The following is a 5,726-nucleotide window of genomic DNA, read 5'->3' as shown; positions in this document are numbered from 1 at the left end:
CCTGTACACGGCATCCAATCTCTTTTTGACTCAATGCCCAGGCGTATCTTGATGAACTGTGGTATCCTGTTGAAGCTGCATGGGCAGTTGTACCTGTACACGGCATCCAATCTCTGTTTGACTCAAGGCCCAGGCGTATCGAGGCCGTTATTACAGCCAGCGGTGGTTGTTCTGGGTACTGATTTCTCAGGCTCTATGCACCGAAATTGAGTGAAAATGTAATCACATGTCAGTTCTAGTGTAATATATTTGTCCAATGAATATCCGTTTATCATCTGTATTTTTTCTTGGTTTAGCAAATTTAATGGCCAGTAGTGTAGAAACACACCTACCAACTTCCTTTTATGTCGCATAACCCTTTTTGGTGCTGTGATTTTTTTTGTCTGTGTGTTTTGACGCTAAACTGAAATATCTATTCTACATGTCGGTGTATAATATCAGCGGAGTTTCGTTGACAAGATAGTGCCTGGCGGACAGAAGAGGTTTCTGTTCCACCGCTACAAAAATACGAATCACGCCCACCATTCCGCGAATTGTTTCCACGTTATGAAAGCATCCGCCCAGGTATAAAAACACGCAAAAGGGAGAATAAAAAAAACGAGCCGAAGTCAGCCGCGGAGCGCTGGCAGCCGCCTTGGTTGCAAGTACTGTACAGTAGCTCCAGTGGCCAGCGCCGGTCCGGTGCGAGTAAAATAAACAGCCGAAAGCCGCCGGTGCGGCGTGCTCTTCAGGAGGCAGCAGCAGCAAGTCGGCCGCCGCCGCCGCCCGCGCGCTACCGTGTAACTTTTTCTCCATTTAATAAACGTTATGTTGGGTCGGCGAGCGGCCGGTTTGCGTATTATTTTCGTGCGCGCTCCTTTTGTGCGCGCGCTGTTTCGCGTTGTCGGCGGCCGCGCGGCTCACTTGCAGGCTAATACCGGCCATTGTCTCACCGATATTCCCTTAGAGTGCCCCGAGCAGGATTAAAAACGTAGCGAGCGCGCGCACCGTGCGGCGCTATATTTTAAATGCCCTCTGAGCCCCGCTCTCGCAGTCGGACGCAACTGTTGTGCCGAGCTGTTCCGCGGCAGTGTACACGACGCGAGCCCGCCCGGGCTGTGCTGGCCACCTCGCTGATTAAAGCTTTTCGGCCCGTCCCCTCCCTTCCTCCCCTCCCCCCACCACCCTCCCTCCCAGTCTTGTGTATCTCTGGCTCGTGCTGTTGTTCTCCCTGCCGTGCAAGCGCCGCCCTCCCACTCACACTCTTAAATAACTCATTACGGCCAAATAAGCCTTCGTTACTCGCCAGTGGGTTCGGTGCGGCCGGTGGTTTTTTTTTTTTTTTGTTTTAAAAACGACCCGGGTAGCTCGGTCTCTGACCTCGCGCGGTGGGAAATAAGATTATGTTTCGTTTCCCATTATTCGCGGGGTGTACCGGCGTAACTGTCTGGAGTTCTGCCTACCTACGGCTTGTTTTGTTGCGCAAAAGCCGAGTTCTGATAATGCGAATGAAAGCTGGTTGTTTGCGGGATTCCGACTTTTGTAAATTACCTCACTATTGTTCTCCCGTTTCTGACAAGTCGAGAAATTTTCACTAAAAGTTACACACGTCTGAGTAAAGGCGCTGTTGCAAATAAGCTCAACAAAAGTTAAATTATACGTGTCCTTAAATGTTCCGCAATTAAATCATTAGCGACGTAGAATGTTGGGAAATTAATGCCAAATTCCGTATTATAAAAGCACTTTTTTATTCTCTAAGGCAGCGCTTCCCAACGTGTCGTCCGTGAACCCCTTGTGGGTCCGCCGGTTCTTTCTATGGGGGTCCGCGGCCACCTTTCACAAAATCGTGTAAAATAATGAGTAAGATTATTGAATAAAGATTTGAAAAAAAAATTCATCACTATTTTCTTGTTTCGTGTGAAAAACATGTTTACTTTTACTTCAGGTCGTATTCCCAAGCAGCCTTTGCGGTTCTTCATCGAGAAAGCATACACAGTTTAGTGCCAGAGAACGCGGCTTCTCTGATCGACTGTTTCGCGGCAATACGGGGGTCCTTTGTGCGCCGGCTCACAGCGCTAGATGCGCTGAAACCTTTTACGCATGCGCGGAGCGAGCTTTGTCGACCAATCAGCGAACAGTTTGGACGTGCGTTGATTTCTCTTGGAGGAAGGCAGCTCCAACGTGTGAAATGTCAATTACAAAGTAATTTTAATCAGGCTATTGTGTGTTGAAAAAAGGGAGTAAATCCAGTAGCAAGTGTCTGGATACAGTGGGAATTCAAATTGGATCGTTAATTTCAAGTTGTTTTCATTTATCTCTAAACCAAAGACTATTCATACTTGGGGGGAGGCGGGATCATTTGGAAAAAGGCACTAGCATTAAGAAGCTTTCAGTTCCCATGGGTTTCGCTCTGAAAGTTAAAGTTACTGTGCTCTTGACTGATTAGAGGTCCGCCATGGATTTTCGACTGAAAAAGTAGTCCGCCAGCTGAAAAGTTTGGGAAGCCCTGCTCTAAGGTATATTTTCGGTGACGGTACTCTGACTGGCCATTAACGGATCCTTACAGGTTCTGCAATTAAATAATTAGTGAATAACAATGCTTAACAGTGTGGAAATAGGAAGTGGAGTGAGACAAGGATGTTGTCCGCCCCAAGTCTCTTCAACCTGTATGGAGAAATGCTGGCGAGAGAAGCGCTGAAAGGATATGGAAGCTACAAAGTAGGAGGACGTCTCATCAAAACCATCTAGTATGCAGACGACCTGGTAGTGTTCGCCAGCAATCAGAGACAACTGCAACACACGATGAACAATTTGGTGGAAACGGGAAGAAGATGCGGCATGGAAATCAACATCGAAAAATCAAAAGTGATGCGCATATCAAAACGTGAGAAACACTTGAAGACAGCTGTTGACAATCGGGAACTGGAAGATGTGAATCAGTTAAAGTACCTGGGAAGTTTTATCACACCACTGCACCAACGAAATCCGAGCAAGGATCGCCAAGGCCAAAGCTGCTTTCAACAAGAAGAGGACTCTGCTGACAAGCAGGTTCAGTTTGGCATTGAGGAAAAAACTGATAAAGTGCTACATTTGGAGCATTGCACTGTGTGGTGCACAGACATGGACCATGAGAAAGAAGGGGAAAAAATACTTAGCGAGCTTTGAAACGTGCTCCTGGCCGAGAATGGAAAAGATCAAGTGGACAGATCGCATAAAAAATGACGATGTACTGCGAAGAGCAGGAGAGAAGAGAAGTAGTCTGCATACAGTTCTTCAGAGAAAGACATGAGGGACTCATACAGGATGTCATCGAAGGGAAACTCAGAGGAAACGCAGGGCGAGGAAGAAGAAGAATTCAACATGTGGACGATATGAAAGATGGAAGGAGATACAACAGACTGAAGGAAGAAGCTGAAGACAGGGAACAGTGGAATCAGAAATTCTCCGTACGAAGACATGGACCTGCCACTAGGCAGAATATTACATAATAATAGTAATAATAATAATAATAATAATAATAATAACGTTTCTGAAGGTATATCTTCTAAAATATGTGCGATACAGTGACATAATTTTGTAGGTACCTTCAGCAAAATATGTGGATACTGTCTGTAAAATGTATTGCGAATGGAGTTCGTTGCAAAGAAGTAATACATTTAAACTTCAAAAACAATGCTGCAGTTTTTCACGCATTTCACTTTCTTCTGACGGCGTAGCTCCTGAACCATGTGTCGTTCAGATGGCTCTGAGCACTGTGGGACTTAACATCTGACGTCATCAGTCCCCTAGAACTTAGAACTACTTGAACCTAACTAACCTAAGGACATCACACACATTCATGCCCGAGGCAGGATTCGAACCTGCGACCGTAGCAGCAGCGCGGTTCCGGACTGAAGCGCCTAGAACGGCTCGGCCACAACGGTCGGCGAACAATGTGTCGTACAATGGTGTAATACTGTAGGCACATCGCAAAGGCCTGAGGCTGTGTGTAAAGTTTGTTGCAAGAAGGTAAGTGCTTCAAATGGTTCAAATGGCTCTGCGCACTATGGGACTTAACATCTTAGGTCATCAGTCCCCTAGAACTTAGAACTACTTAAACCTAACTAACTGAAGGACATCACACACATCCATGCCCGAGGCAGGATTCGAACCTGCGACCGTAGCGGTCGTGCGGTTCCAGACTGTAGCGCCTAGAACCACTCGGCCACTCGGGCCGGCAGGTGAGTGCTGTGGACGATGGAAGTATGGGAATTCACGCTTCGGAGGTACGCTTCCTTTTCACCTCCAGCCCCAGCCGTTTGACTGGTAGGTTGTTCTTAATACTGCAGCGATTATTGCCTAACAGTAAGGTATGTATGTACCAAATTCGGTTGAAATCGGCCTAGAGTTTTTGGAGATGTGGAACACACATACACACAAAAGAACGGTGCAGTACTTTGGGAGATGAGGAACATAGATACACACGAACCTACACAAATACATAAATCCCTTTTTATGATATGTATGGATGTACAGAGAGATCACAAATTCCCATTGCCCCCTATGTATTACATAGATGTTAATGACTTGTCATTCCTTACTGTCGCAGGTGCCGATATACATCTAAATGATGGCTGATGAGTCCACTTACGCCACTGAGGAAGGGATCTTAATCAGCAAATGGGATCACGAACATCACATACAGGAAAATTATTGTGAGGTATTCAGTCACCTTGATTTCGCTGTAAGGTTTCGGAAACCTTCATAACGAAGACCAAGAATATTATGGTGGAGAAATTGCTCTTTGCAGCTCGTTGTACAAAATGTAAGCCCCGCTCAGGACAGCCTCCAAAACGACTGCAAACGTGTGTGGAGGTTGCACTGTCTGCCGAACCTTCGCCAAAGAAGTCCATTTATAGGTGGTGAGGAGTATTGGGAGTTCCATACTCGACATTACAAAAATGTTTGGGGAAGGACTTGAATTTAGAGGCATTTAAATGTTATTTTGTTAACGTACAGACTAATAATGACCCGCCAAATGTCATCAACCTTGTGGGCGAATGCTCGATGTCCTTACAACTCTTCCTACAAGGGGAAAAACTGTTTTTCTCACACGAGTGCGTAATGCAGCGCGGTGCCAAAGCGAGAAATATGTATTTCTGTAGTAAACAAAGAACTTGCTCACAACCCATGCCCTGATCTGCACTACAATGTCTGCCACCCACTTGGTATGTCAATATTTCTTTGACGGTGCTGTGAATCACATTGTATATCTCACCATGTTACGTGATTGGTTTATTCCACATCTGCAAGGTCACTGACTGGTGGTGTATGGATCTAGCAAGATGGAACACCAGTCCAGTATGCTATTGCCGTAGAGATCTCAAAGTGGCATTTCCTGATAAATAGATTGGACGTGCTTCTGACCATTTAACTGCACCTTTGGAGTGGCCATGGTTGCTGCCACATGTGACGAAACAGTCGACGAAATAAATACTAAAGAAAAGTCACACTGTAGCGTCGCAAGTTGTTCCGAGCGAACGTTTGTTTTAGGGTAGCTTGCTATATGTAAATTCGGGGGTTGACATCTAGTGGCCTACCCGGGAAACACACGTGCGTCTGTCACTGCCTGCCGTGGGAAAGCCATTCAATGTCTCTTACTGAACGCGTACATTCACCACCTATAAGAGTCTAAATAAAGGATAGTAGTTTTTGTGTAATAGCTTTCAAAATTTGTATACTTTGTTATTAATAGAAAGGTGGTTTGA

The 5,726-nt window shown here is 45.7% G+C and overlaps 1 non-coding gene across 1 annotated transcript; it reads right to left on the bottom strand.

Annotated features, from left to right (window-relative positions):
- Nucleotides 1–4,109: 4,109 nt before the first annotated feature.
- On the bottom strand, nucleotides 4,110–4,193 carry Trnas-gga (transfer RNA serine (anticodon GGA)). The gene is given in 2 exon segments: nucleotides 4,110–4,144; nucleotides 4,154–4,193. It is a non-coding gene; the product is annotated as a tRNA-Ser (tRNA).
- Between the last annotated feature and the right edge of the window lie 1,533 nt (nucleotides 4,194–5,726).

The sequence above is a fragment of the Schistocerca gregaria genome, chromosome 5 (genome assembly GCF_023897955.1).
Source record: "Schistocerca gregaria isolate iqSchGreg1 chromosome 5, iqSchGreg1.2, whole genome shotgun sequence".
NCBI classification, from domain to species: domain Eukaryota; kingdom Metazoa; phylum Arthropoda; class Insecta; order Orthoptera; family Acrididae; genus Schistocerca; species Schistocerca gregaria.
This window is presented reverse-complemented; position numbering and strand designations above follow the sequence as displayed.